This window comes from Heteronotia binoei, chromosome 7 (assembly GCF_032191835.1).
Source record: "Heteronotia binoei isolate CCM8104 ecotype False Entrance Well chromosome 7, APGP_CSIRO_Hbin_v1, whole genome shotgun sequence".
Classification (NCBI taxonomy): domain Eukaryota; kingdom Metazoa; phylum Chordata; class Lepidosauria; order Squamata; family Gekkonidae; genus Heteronotia; species Heteronotia binoei.
Window position 1 is genome coordinate 35,196,710 of NC_083229.1, and position 15,171 is coordinate 35,211,880.

The following is a 15,171-nucleotide window of genomic DNA, read 5'->3' on the forward strand; positions in this document are numbered from 1 at the left end:
GGAAGAGGAGGAGGAGGGAGGGAGGGGAGGAGGCGCGCGCTTGCTTGTCCCTCTCGCGCTCTCTCCCTCGGCGGCGCCTTTCCCTGCGCAGATGCTGCCGCCGCTGTCGCTCTCCGAGCAACGCTCCCCTCAGACTGACCGGCTGACGGAAGGATTGGGAAAGGGGGGGGGGGGGGACGTGAGGCGGATGGTGACGGTGGGGGGGGGGAGAAAGAGAGAGAAGGGGAAGGATGGCGAAGGGACAGCGGAGGAGGGGCTTGGCGAGGTGAGGCGGCGGGGATGAGTTTGTCGGTCAAGGCTTGACGGGCGAACTGGCCACCCCCCAAAACACGAGACCGCGTGCTGGGCAAGAGTCGCTCTTCTCCTCTCCACAGTTGAGGCGGGGAGGGGGAGAGGCGCTTTGGCAGGTCCTGATTGCTGCCGGTGCGCTTCACTTCACGGGTTGTGGCCGGGGCGATTGCAAAAAAATAAATAAAGAGGAGAAAGCGGTACTCTGCAATAGCACTTGCGTGGCCACAGAAGTTCAGTTGAGTCCGGAAATCGGAAGGTATTTTTCGCTTAGGACACAAGGCGCTGTGTCTTGGAGCCGTTCAGCTAGTGCTCACGTGGGAATGTTGATAAGGCAGGGTAGAAAAGGGGGCGGGGTATGTGGAGGGGATGTAAGGGTCCAGCATGTCAATTTCGTATTTGCATCATACAGCCAGAAGTGTTAATGGCGTGGTGTTAGGGAGCCTTCCTAGTCGGGGAGCATAGGATTGCAGCTGTGAAGCTGGGGCCGCTGCCTGCTGCTCAAATAAATGCACATAGAAAAGCATGGCACTACTACCTGCCTCCCTCCAGTGTGGGACAAAATTGGTCAGATTCATTGTGATATTAACTCTGCAAACTCTTAAAGAGTTTTCTTAGGAAAGACCCTATGCGAAGACCAGGAACCTATTACCATGTCTCTAAGACGAAATTAGAGACATTTTCTGTTCACAACTCATGAAACTGTGTATAAAATGGAATTGTGTGTACTGTGAGATTCATCGTTTGGGCCCAGACCCTATATGGATAAGCCCCATTAAAAGCAATAGAATTAGTTAGTAAACATTAAAAACACTGGACCACAGCATTATGTGAAAATGTCCATATTTATGGGTGGCTCAGTCATTGCTAGGCCTCTGTGAGGGACAGGTTTAGGTCATTTTTACCATGGTTTGAAACTCCTTGTTTAAAATGTGAATTAACATTATAAAAGGGGGTACCTTCAGACAGCTGATAGTTGTGTGCTATGGGCATTAAGAACAATCAGGTAAAAGTGAATGTATTTAATTTCAGTTAACAAAAACATTACCACCTTTTAAACGAAAAAAACAGATGCCCTTAACTAGAAAAACGTTATTCTAAAAAGGTATTAAAATGGATCTTTGTAAATGGATCATGTTTGGACCTTGCTAATTCAGCTGGTTTTATTGCATGGATTCCAGTGAGACAGGGAAACCAAAAGTCTGTCCTTAACTCCTATAAAAATACATACAGCAAACTTTCAAAAAAGTGTCTCCCAAGAAAATAAATTGGGTTATATGAAAATACGTGAGATGTTATTTATTCTGTTTACATTTCATCTTTCTGGAAGCATTTGCTGCAGTTAATTGTTATTTTCTTATTTTTAAATCTAAGCGAACATGAGAAATAAGACAGAAGGTGGCAGGGGGGAGTCAGAAGGGGAGAACAGATTTTTCTTTTTACAAAATTAAGTTTCAGGTGGACTTAGGGGCTGGCTAGTGATCCAGATGCTAGCCTGTATAAGCTGTCCACATATCCTTCTGGCTCTTGATTATGTAAATCAAGGCTCCAGGATACTTCATAAGAGGAAGAAGACAGAAGGGACTGCAGCTAGACTCAGTTTATCTGACTTGTCACTGTGAGTTATCCATTTCCTCCCCTATGCATACAAACACACACACTGAAAACTTTTAAACAAAACACACATGCTTTGTGGTGCTCAAGCCTGAAATATTTTTCTTCCACACACAGTCCCATCCATTACAGTGATAGGTGTTTTGCTAGTATTCTGAAATGCTAAGGTGAATGCAGTATTCTAGAATCTGGAACTCGCCACGTAGAGACCAGGTAGTCAAATCATTCATTGTGCATAGTTAATATAAAAGCTTTATCTCTGTTACAGATTATCCATGAACAGGTTATGATCCTTATCACATTTATCTATTACTCATTTTTCCTCCTTGGAATAAGTGTTTAACTTGAGGGTCATTCACAGGTTTGCCATTATTAACATAAATTATATGAATCCATATAACTTCTAAATCGTATGGGGCAGGTTCTCTACTCTTACTGAGGGTTTTGTTTTTTCGTTTTCACAAACTGGGAACAGTATTTAAATATAGTTTAATGTATACATATGCAAGATTTTGAGAATGGCTTTGAAAACCTTCCTACTGAAAATTAGCTTCTATATATTTGTCAACTTATATATGTCTTCATTGTAAAGTTTATAAAATAAACATTTGGACAAAATACATCTGTCCATTACATTAAAATTAAGTAACATTAGTATTTGATGCATAAAATCTAGTACACTTGACACTGTATAGACCAACTGTACTGAAAATTACTGAAAAACCAACAACAGTCTACTTTGAAGTTAAATGTTCTCAGGTTATATGTGGTTTGTACTGCAGAGCACTAAAAAAAGTGGTCTGTGTAGCACTTCAATTGCTTCTCTGTATGTAAAGTCATTTTGTCAACTTGAACACAAAGAACACTTATTGTGTTTTAAATTTGTGCAACAAGAAGCATATAACTTAGACTTCTGCCAAAACACTTTATCTGAGCTTCTGTTCCAGTAGCAATCTTTTCCCCATCCTGGATCTATCTGATGGTTTTAAGAAGGAAATAAATGGGACCAAATCTGGTTTATGGTTGGGGATCCTGGAAAGGCAGGCTTCAGGATTACAGTTTCCTCAGTCATCTAATGGAAAGTGGAACTTGGCATTCTTTTCAAGTTCAAGGCCTGGCAGTCTTCCTTTGGGGATATTATTTTATACTGTCTATTGCATGTATGTGCAATAGACACACACATACACACTTTCTTTGAGTAAGCTCTCAGCAGCATTTCCCAAGAAACATTATACAGGCTGAGAAATATTGTTCAAGGCAAGACAATTAGCATTATAGCCAAATAAGGATTTGAACCAGGATTTCTTCTATCCATGCTCAGTTTTCTAGCTACTATATCACACTGACATTTACTGGCTCATTATATCCAATCAAATGTGCTTTATCATTGACACATTAGGTAATGCTTGGTGCAGTATTAAAGAGGAATTCCTTTTTATTCAGAGTTTTTCAGAAATTGCTGTGTATATACAAAGTTCAGTGACAGCAGCATCTTGGCCACTCCAAAAAGTGAGTTGTGCAAGTTTTCCTCCAGATCAACTACAGTTTGATAACTGGTTTGCTGCTGACAAGAGTACATGCAGAACACCATTGTTACCATTATATATGCTTGTGATATCCCTCACCATCCAAATAGTAATCTTTGCATATTTTCCTTCTAGAACTATAGCATAGGTTTTATGCCATAAGTATTACTACATATATATGATAGAACCTGCATCTCGCAACATTATGTGCATTTATTGCTTGTTGTTATTACTGTATGCATTTCTAGTTATCCAAAAATTCTGTTGTGCATGACTGCCTGAATCTGTTCATTGTAAGTTGCTTGACTGGAAAGTGTGTATGATAAGCTAAGAACAAAAAACAGAAAGAAAAGAAATATGATAAGAATCAGTGCTGATCAAGAAAGCACCATTTGCATTCAGAACTCACTGTTCTATAACTTAATTTGCTAACAGATCTGATTGTAGGGGTGATGGTGTGATGACGCCTACAACAATGACTAATTCAGCTATTTTGACTTGCGGCAGAGGATTAGGGCAGAATATAAATCAACCAAATAAAATAAATAAATAATAAATAAGTTGTCATTGAGCTTTTCTCTCCTTGCCTTTGGTTTAGCCATTGTCATTGTATGATCTTTTGTTGCCTATTTATTTATTTATTTAAAACCTTTTAAAGCAGAAGATATAGGATTTATATCCTGCACTTCGCTTAGAGCAGGGGTGTCATGTGGCCTGGGGGCCAAATCAGGCCCCCTGAGGGCTCCTATCAAGCCCCTGAGCAACTGGCTCTTGTCTGCTTCATTCTCCCTCTCTTACTTCCTTCTACATCTCAGTTTGCTTTGCAAGGCTTGCGCAATCGCACAGGAGCTACAGAATGAAACCTTGATTTTCTCCATTGCTTGAGGCTCCTCCCCTTCCTGGTCCCCTGGGGAGGGAGGGAAAGAGCCAGAGCTTCCTTTGCCCAATTTCCTGGTTCCCATGGGAAAAAATACAAAGAAAGCACTTTTAAGACCAACAAGTGCTAATGTTTTAAACATGTTTTATTTTAAGCTTTTTTTAAAAAAAATCTTTAGTTGTGTTTGTCCTTTAAAAAGTTTATATCTCTGCTACCTAATATTAAATAGGTACACACATGGCCCAGGCCGACACGGCCTGGCCCAACCCAACAAGGTCTCATTTATGTCAGATCTGCCCCTCATAACAAATGAGTTTTGACGCCCTTGACTTAGAGTCTCAGAGCAGCTTACAATCCCCTTCCCCTTCCCCTTCTCATAACAGACACCCTGTGAAGTAGGTGGAGTTGAGAGAGCTCATGAGAGAACAACTCTGTGAGAACTTGTAACTGACTCAAGGTCACACCTGCAGGTGCATTTGAAGAAGAGGGGAATCAAATGTAGTGCTCCCATATTAGATTCCGCGTTCCTAAACATTGCACCGAATTATCCTTAAGGTCCCCAATATGGCAAACAAAAAACATTAAAACAAGATTAAAGACACACATCAATTCATAAAAACAGAACAGAACTCTTATAAAAACATGAATGGATGGAAGGTTCAATGACAATCAGGGAATGGCATACAAAAAAAAAAAACCTTCGTCCGCATGTGAAAAGACAATGATAAAAGAGTGCAGACTAATTTCCCTAATTCCCATAATTATGGTGTTTTGACTGAGAAGGCCTTTTCCCATCTAGTCTGAGATGGTGGGGTACCCTAAGCATAGCCTCCAAAGTTGTAGTGATCAAGCCTCCAAAGTAGTAGTGATCAAGTAGATTCATATAGGAATAGGCAATCCTTAAGAAATTTGTGATGAGATCTTAGAGAAAGGTAAGGCAGGCAAAACTCTTTTATCAAACAGGAATAGACAGCTACAGAAATAATCGGGACTTGAGACCAATAGAACCAAGAATCTAAACGGGGAAATGACCAAAGTTAAAAAATTTGAGAAATGAAGTAAAATCAGGTCAGAAGGAATGAGTGGAGAAGAAAGAAAGTGGCCAGGAGCTGAAGAAAGAAGGAAAGACAAAGTTCATGTCTTAATTTGAAACCAGCACTTTCCACTAGTCCCTCTAGTTTCTTCCAACATTTAGCCTTTGATTATTTATTACTTACAGCAAATGGAAAGATTGCCAATGTACAAATTCCCTTTCTAGGTTTTTGGCTATAAATGACGAAGAAAAGGTCAGTCTTGCTTCTAGAGATGCATGCTCCATATAGCAAATGCCATTAAGTTCCAAGAGAACTGAATCAGATCCTGGTTGTATATCAACAACGGACACATTTTTACATAGAAATACAGAACCAGAATTCTAAGCTTTTAAGGTTAGCAGAATCAGCATATCACTGATATAATCACCTTAAACTGTTACCAGAGATTGTTCTCAGACTAAGCTACATTACAAACCACTTTGCATTACCACCCAGAGACTTTGGAAGGTGCACTTTAAAATGATATTCCTTAAAGGTTTTCATAATTCCCTTAGAGATGAAAATGGTTGTGAGCAATATATTTCACTTTATGCTGATGACATACCTCATTTTTGGTAAGCATTCCTTACCTGATATGAGTTCTCTGTCTCTTAATGGTACCTAAACCTTCAGCTGCAAAATTAATTTGATTAAATCCAATACTTGACCTTGTCGGCTAATGTCCCTTGACAGTTCTTTGCAGCATTCCACTTTCTCAAGTCTTCTAAGTATTTCTCCTGTGCTCAAATATTTATATTTTTCACTGTGTTCTCTGCCCTCAAGCATCACAAATTTCTTCAAATCATTACAGAATTTAAAATTCTGATCAAAAGAGTTGTCTGCTTTAAAATAAATGTAACTACTAAGTGACTAAATATAATTTAGTCTTTTTCTGCTTTGACAATGGTGCTGAGCTCACTTGCTTGTAAGTAGCTCTATTGAAAACAACAGTATTTACTTCTGTTAACACATTTAGTAGAGCTGCTCAGTATTTACACTTACATTGGTTTTACATTACTTTTACAAGTCTTGGCTTCAATGAAAGACTCCTGAGACTCCAGTTTCTTATGAATTATCTGCTTGACCTAGCCCCTTTCACTAAACTACAGCTCCTAGGTTTCTCTGGGGTGAGGGAATTTCTGCTAGACTGCTTTAAGCTATTGTGTATTTAGTTCCGTTGATATCATCAGTTGGCACTGAAGTCAATAAGACTGAACTGCTTTGAATGAAAGTACTACAAGTTAACTGGTCTGTGATACCTAAAGTGTAAGTAAACTATATCCCATTAAAATAAATAGGGAGCAGGGGGAGAGGAATTTTATATTTTGAACAACTCAATGGTTTCCTGGATGAGGCAAATTGTTTCACTCTGGATTTAGTGAAACCCCTTTCACTCTGAATTTAGGCCTGGTTATTGGACTGAAACAGCCATGGCCATCTTGGTGAATGACTTGAGCTAGAAGATTGGCAGAGGGAGGGCAACTCTTGCTGATTCTCCTGGACCTCTCAGCAGTTTTTGATACCATATATAATTATATTCTTCTAGATCGCTTATCTGGAGGGAGGGGGGAGGCACCATCCTGCCGTGGTTCAGGTCCTACCTGCAGGATAGGTTTCAGATGATGATGCTGGGGGACGGTAGCTCAGCCCCGTGGCCTTTGGCCTATGAGATCACACCAGGTTCCATCTTGTCCCTTATCCTCTTTAACATCTACATGAAACTGTTGGATGGGATCATCTGGAGATTTGGACTGGGCAGTCATACACAGATGTCACTCTGCTCTATCACATGCTTTCAGCTAATTCCAGGGAGTCTGTAGAAACCCTGAACCACAGCCCAGAGGCAATTTTGGAGTGGATAGGGCTAATAAACTGAAGCTTAATCTTGCCGAGACAGAAGTGCTACTGGTGGGCAGAAAGTCTGACCCAGAATTTGGGGTGTCACCCATTCGGGATGGGGTTGCACTCCCATTGAAGGAACAGGTCTGTAGTGTGGGGGGGTGCTCTTGCACCCAGGCTTACTGCTGTATAATCAGATGGTAACTGTGGCCAAGAATGCCTTTTAGCCACTGACTTGTTAGCCAGCTGTGGCCTTTCCTGGACAGAAAAGATTGGGGAACTGTGGTGCATGTCCTAGTTACAGAGTCAGTTTGGTGTAGTGGGTAAGAGTGCAGTCTCTAATCTGGCAGGACTGGGTTTGATTCCTTACTGCTCTACATGCAGCTGCTGGTGTAACCTTGAGCCAGACACAAGTTCTATAGGAGTTATTCTCTCAAGAGCAGTTCTTGAAAGAGCTCTTTCAGACCCACTTACCTCACAGGGTGTCTGACCACTATTTGGAAAGTACATTAAGGTAAATAAGGTAAAAGATCGAAAGAGCTATTTCAGGTATGCACAGAAAACCAGTGTGTAGTAAAGGTTTATGTGTCAAATTAGGATCTAGGAGACCCAGATTCAGATCACTCTGCCACAGAAACTTGCTGGGTGACCCTGGGCCAGTCACACTCTCTTAGTCTAACCTACTTTACAGGGTTGTTATAATAGTAAAATGGCAGAAAGGAGAATGATGTGAGCCACTTTGGATTCCCGTTGGAGAGAAAGGCATAGTATAGATAAAGTAAAGAAATAAACGGAGGCATGGGCAGGCCTAGTGGAACATTCACCTTTTAAAATTTTAAATGGACTGTGCTGCTAACATCTACAGATGCCAGCACTTGCCTGGCAACCCTTGAGAGCTGGACGAGGCATTACACAATGCTGCAATGTCACATCTGGTTGTGTAACTAGAAGAGATCTCATATGTTACTGCAGTGCTCTAGTTTTACCATCAAGATACGGGTGATTAATAAAGCAAGTCTGTGGCAATATGTGGCATAACTTCTGTTTTTTAACACTTTCACTTTGCATGAAACCTCCACCTCAGGGAGACTCACAGCTTACCCATTCCTCCAGTGGTGGCCTGCTGCTGTCCAGGTGAGGGCAGGTGGCTGTAGCAGGATATATATTTACTTATCTATATACTATATTATGCCATATGCCATATTAGAGATGGCTTTTGAAATTACCCCTTGTTTCAGAAGAGGTGTGGTACAGTAAAGAGGGCTGCATGTTTGAGAAAAACAAGGCCAAAGTTCCCTTGGGCTGTGTAATTAGTTCTTGGGTTCTTTGTAATTTCACTGATGCATATCCACATATAGATAGATCCAAGAGGGCAGCCGTGTTGATCTGAAGCAGTAGAACAAAGCAGGAGTCAAGTCACCTTTAAGACCAACAAAGTTTTATTCAGAATGTAAGCTTTTGTATGCATGCATACTTCTTCAAATGAGGGGAGAGGGTACAGTGGGTACAGTGTAGTTGGTGGGTTAAGAGTGTCCCATTCCATGCAGCTTAATATACTTAGGGGATGAAAAATCAATAGAGTAACTTTCTGCCCATTTAAGTCCTGGGTTTATACTATAAGCTATACTCAGCTGGCAGCCACAGGTGGCTCTTTGACATGCCACCTGTGGCTCCACTGAATACCATTCCCTAGTGTGGCACCTGCCCATGTTTCAGGAAAGTGGGCAAGGCTGTTGCACGGTAGAACTTCTGGCCACCACTAGAGGATGGGTAAGCTGTGAATCTCCCTGAAGTGGGAGCTTCATGCAAAGTGAATGTGGCTCTTTTGGTTGGAGATCATTGCAAATGTGTCTCGCTGCAAAGTACGGATTGAGTACCATTGGATTAATCTGTCCTAAATCAATAACATGAGTTTGAAAGCACTTGTTTCATTTATTTCACAATTTTATCTACTGATCCTTTCATCTCAGGCACCCTAATTTTTAGCCTTATGGTTTGGGAGTTGTTTCTCTTTTTCCCATAGCAATATCTAAGAAAAGTAACTGGAAAATATCAAGATTTGTAATTAGAGTACCAGTGAGTAAGGCCCCCACTATGTTTCAAATGCCTCCTTGCTTTTAAGGATCACATATATTTCTGGCTAGCTAACTTGGTTCTACACACTTAGCAACTATTGTTATAAACAATTAAATGGGTCTATCTATATACAAGATATGCATGCCAAAGGCACCAATCCCTGTGCTTTAAAAAATGAAAGTGAATGCCTGGCCTGTGTTGATAACATTGTTGTAGTTATTGCAGATGTTAAAAAGTAACCACAACAAATGCTCTTAGAATAAACTGCTTTTGTGCAATTTAATCTTGAATATGTCTAAAAATGGGCATTTAAATCTCGCAGATGATATCTCGTCTCCTACAGAAATTTTCCTCCCTCCCCTTACTGAAATTTGAAGTGACACCCGTCTGTGTGGACCTTGAAATGGTAAAGGACAATCACAGACGTGAAGGTCATATTTCTAGGAACTCAATGGTGTTTGATGATTCATCACTTTTCTTTCTTCAGAGAATTATTTCCATTTTCTGATTCATGAACTGAGACACTTGTGTGCCAAAGCCTGCACCCAATATGGCCTGAAATCATTTTCCAGTTTGTTATGTTGAACCTCTTGGATGCACAATGGAACCATTTGGAATAGGAAACTGTCAAAACCAGCATCTCAAAATACAATAGGAAATAACTAGTTTTGCAGAAATAATTTCTATACTTAACAAATGAAGAAACATCCTAATGATATAACGCTACACCTACAATGAAAAGAGCTCTTTCCTAGGGATCCAGCATATACTTTGCACACATATCACTGCAAGTTCATTCCCTGGCATCTCTAATTAACAGTGTGTCAGGTGGCAAATGGGCAAAATGAACAACTACTCGTATATGTGCTTTCTCTGTTGTGGCTCCCACCTTATGGAATGGCCTGCCGAATGAGGGTAGAAAGGCTCCCACTCTCCTGGCCTTCCAGAAACTGTGCAAGACTGACTTATTCAGGAAGACTTTTTCACAAGGGCTAGATGGCTATACTGTAGGGAAATGATTCAGAAGGACTACTGTGTACTTTTGTTGCTGTTCAGTAATTTGTACAACACTCAACAATATGTTTCTGCTTTATTTCAGCATTATTTTAGCACTGTGTCAGATTTCTGCTTTTTTTTCCAAATTTCCGCAATCCAAACTTTATTGCATTGTTTATTGGCTATCCCAGCTGTTGATCATATTGACCTACACAGTATAATGTGCCTTGAGTTTCAGTGAGAAAGGTGGACTATAAACAAACAAACAAACAGGCATATGAATACATAAGTTGCTGGTTAGCAAAAGACTCCAGAGAGCTTGGATGTCGGAAGCCTTAGTACAAGTCAGAGTAGCCAGTCCTGGGCTAGATGACAAAATGGGTGTATGCATACAGTATATAAACTTCCTTTCAAAAAGAACAAAGCATATAACACTTTTATTCAAGTATTGTTCCAAGTATAGAATTAAATGTGATAAAGGAATTATCTTTATCACTTCCCATGTATTCTGCGTAGTTATGTTTATTATTCAGTTTGGTAGTCATATATCAATACATGGTTTTATTGGAGAGCAAGTGCAACTGTCAATGGCCACTGTTGTAAATATTGAATATATTGTACTAGGGGAAAACCCAGAAATAACAAACATGCAGAATATCAATATGGATTAATGTGAGAGCCACAGAGTTGAGGATTTATTCCTTTGGCTTTGGTTGCATAACACAGAGTGAGATAAATTCATTATTCAGATCTCATCGACTTAACTAGAGCTCTTGAAGATTTTTGCTGATTATTTGTGGAGGGTGGTGGTGGTTGCATTTGTGTGTTTCTTATTGGAAGATTAATCATTTCATTTTCTTTATTTATCATTTTTTTATCTCACTCAGTCTCTGACTGGTTTATCGTAAAGCCCAGTAACATACAAAAATGAAAGAGAAGAAGGAATAAATTCTGGCCTTCACTAGGAAATTATTGAACTTTGACAACAAAGTGATTTTAAAATTTTGCTTCAGCACACCTGGTGTACTTTAAATGCAGTGGAACACCTTGGCATGCTGGGGACTGAACATGGGAACATGTCTAAGAGTTTTCTGGGTTCTCCTCAAGAGGCAGCATTCACACTGGTCAAATAATTGCACTATAATAGTATTATAGGGGGGGAGAGGTAGATGGATAAGATATGCTGTGACAGTTATAGAGACGGAATTGGGGTCTCTGTGACAAGGTGCACTTTGGAAAAGATGCACTCCTCTGGATAGGAAAAACCTAAAGGAAAAACATGCTAACTCTTTGATGTGCTAACATCTCTTGATTGGAGGGTCCAAGTTCTAGGAGGCTTGAGTCCCATGACTTGGCTAAGACCTTGAGAGTCCATGTGAGAAGGGGCCTGAAAACGGGAGCTGTTCCTTAGTATGGAGAACTTTTGAATATCTGGTTGTGGCTGTAGAGAACAGTACACTTGCTTGTTCATGTGCTGCAATGAGAGACAATAGAGGGGGACACACTAGAGCAGGAGTGGCCGAACTTACTTAACGTAAGAATAAATGTCAGATGTTTGAGAGCTGCAAGACTGGAAGGAAGGAAGGCAAATAGATGGGGGAGAGTGGGGAAGGTGGAAGGAAAGCAACTTTAACTTTAAATACATTCTCCAAGCTGCCAGCTGGCTTAACTTGGGGAAGTGATTTAAAGAGACAAAGGCCTTCTCCAAGCCAGCTGAAGGGGCGTGAGGGCTTCAAGAACCACACAATATGTGTGAAAGAGCCATGCGTGGCTCCCAAGCCACAGTTTGGCCACCCCTGCACTAGAGGATGCTTGCAGGGGCCCTAAGGTGGGGGCACTATGCAACCGGCAAAGACCAGATGCTTCAAGGATTGTAATTAACTAAACAATATCTTTTTTCTTTACTAGATGTACTTAGAATCTGTCTTGCAGCTACCCAAAGTTGTGCCTTGTATTAGTAAAGTTATTTAAAATCTACACATTTCATTTAAAATCTCACCACCCTGCCACTTGGCAGGCTAAAGAAATACACCCATGTGGTGTTGACCTTGAGCAACACTAGCGGAGAATGAGGGGTCAGTTTTTACTTGAGGTGATGGCACACAATCCGAAAGGATGGGCTATGAGCATCTTTCTGGTCCCAGCTTCCTGACTGGGCTGTGAGCTGGCAGGGGAATTCTAAGTAGAAAGGACCTTTGTATTTACAGACTGGTAAGGCCATCCTCCCACTATATAAAAAAATATTTATTTATCGCTCACCAATGAAGACTGCGGTGCTATGCAGAAGAAGGCATGGCAAACCACCTCTGTTCATCTCTTGCCTTGAAAACCCCATGGTCCTGGTCAGTTGCAACTTAATGGCATACAGTTTTATATATATAAAAATCCACATGAAATATCTATCAAAGCAATTTTTCCTAAGTGTGCAAAGGTGACACTCTACCCCTAATCGAGCATAGAGGTGAAGGTCTGAGTGTGTTGATTTTGATAACACATATAAAGATTAGGGTTGCCAGCTCTGGGTTGGGAAATACCTGGAGATTTGGGGGTGGGGTCTAGCGAGGGCGGAGTTTGGGGAGGGGAGGAACCTCAGCAGAGTACAATGCCATATAGTCCATCCTCCAATGCAGCCATTTTCTTTAGGGCAACTGATCTCTATAATCTAGAGATAAACTGTAATAGCAGGAGATCTCTAGGCCCACCTGGAGGCTGACAACCCTAATAAATATGTATAAACGTGCCATCAGTTGACAGTCCTGCTCTTTGATGACATCTTAGGTGTATTATCAGCAACTAAAGTCTCTGACATGGGCTTCTCACCTGTATCAGGAACCTGCAATAGGAGGAGCCCATACCTGAAGTCACCCTTTGCAAGCAGTTCACACTGCCACTGGCTTCCATGCAGTCCCTATGATATATAAGGGAACAGTGAACCTAATCATAAGGACCTCGAAATGGCATGTAGATATTTTTCAGCTGTTTCAAAATTGGTGTCTCTTTTATGACACATCCCAGTCTCAGATAAAACAGCGGAAGCAAATATACATACAATGTGGCAGCTAGCTTACTGATATTTTTTTATCCTGGATCTGATGGGCATGGCGTTCAGCTTACAAGCCTAGAGGAGTTTGTGTCCCAGAGTCTGAATCTCTGTTAAACAGCTGGTTACTGTGCTGCTTAAAATACATGTTAAATAAATTCTGACTTATTTAGGAATTTGCATCTCACTCTTCCAACACCCAATGCCTTTGTACCTCCGACTGCTATGCAAATACCCACTTGACTAAAAAAATATCAGATCACAGTGTGTTGCCTTCATTGTTCCTACATGTCCAACAAATCCTCATGATCCAGCGGGTGGAAACTGTGTACATAAAGCCTTATATGCTACCTACTTTTCATCAACTGCTTTTGCTAGTGGCATTTTGCAGCCTACATTTTAATTTGCTGATGTATGAAAAATACTGTTCACTCTATAATGGCACAAATATCAATACGTGTAAATTTATGTGACAAATACAATTTAGCAATCCAGCCCAGATGTTTGGATGCAGTTGGTCATACAGACTCTCATGCTGTTGGGATTCTGCATGAATTTCAATGGTCACAGCAAAACTGTTTGCACATTCTGTCATTACTGTGAGTTTGGATGTGTCCATTTGCATGATTATAATGATTTCTCACATGATTATCCAATGAAGTGTGCACATGAAAGCTTGTACCCAGAATTAAGCTTTGTTAGTCTTAAAGATACCACTGCACCCAAACTTTGCACCATTAGCCTCTGTCATTGCAGCCACTGCTACCATAACATATCTGCTAGTGCTCCCATCTTAATTTTTCAAAAGGACACATAGTAAAAAGAAAAAAAATCTGTTTGAGGTTTTTGAGTTGAGACTTATTACTTAGTGTCTCTATATGTCTTCATTGTCTGGTTATGGACCCAGCTGATTTTGTGGTAAATTGTTGAAATCACTTCTCAAACAGATGCCACTGACTGAACAGGCACAAAAAGCAGGCAGTGCAATCCAGCTGATGCCACTCATTTAAAGGATTCATCTGGTTATGCAGGCACAAAGAAGGGATGCATGGTAAGCAATTCCATGTTTTAGACAAGTACATCAATTTAATTACCAGAATGATGATGAACCTGGGAGGTACTGCCTTTTTCCCAGTAAACAAGGCAATTGGGTCCTCGAGCAGGGCAAAAGCAGCTGAAAATTCCACTCATTATGTACAAACCCATATATGTGCAAAAGGGTTCTAGTTCAAAACCTATATATCTATTTTGAAAAGCTGCCTGGCTCATATTCTGACAGCACCATGCAATAATTAAGTGGGCTAGTATGCCGTCCCGTGTTTTCATGAAAAGGTATATACAGTGAAAATTCAGCCCATAATTTTTAGGCAGAATTTTCCCTAGCTACTAATTATCCACAAGATATTTTTGCAGACTGGATAAGAATGGTTTAAGAAATTTCCAGAATTTCAGCAGCAGCTTTTCTGCAGCCTTTGCTGCAAGAATGATTTGGTAATCCTTAATTTTCTTGGCACCTTTATGTTTTGCTTTTCCACTTGGCATAAACCTCTGCACACACACAGACACCAGAAAGGAATATATGGGGGACACTGAATGTACATAAACATGAACCAATGAGCCCATCTTCAGGGCTATAAAGAAGTGCTGTAAAAGCAAAGCCAGAGATATGATTTGTCTGATCTTATAACTAGAAATAATACTGACAGGAGCAAGAACACTGTAAATACTGGGGAAAGGACATGAAATATTTCCTTTTGCAGCTGAAGAAGGATCAACGGGGAAAGAGATATAACACAGAGTCAACAAAGAAGATTATAAGATCACTTCAGAAAACAACAGGAG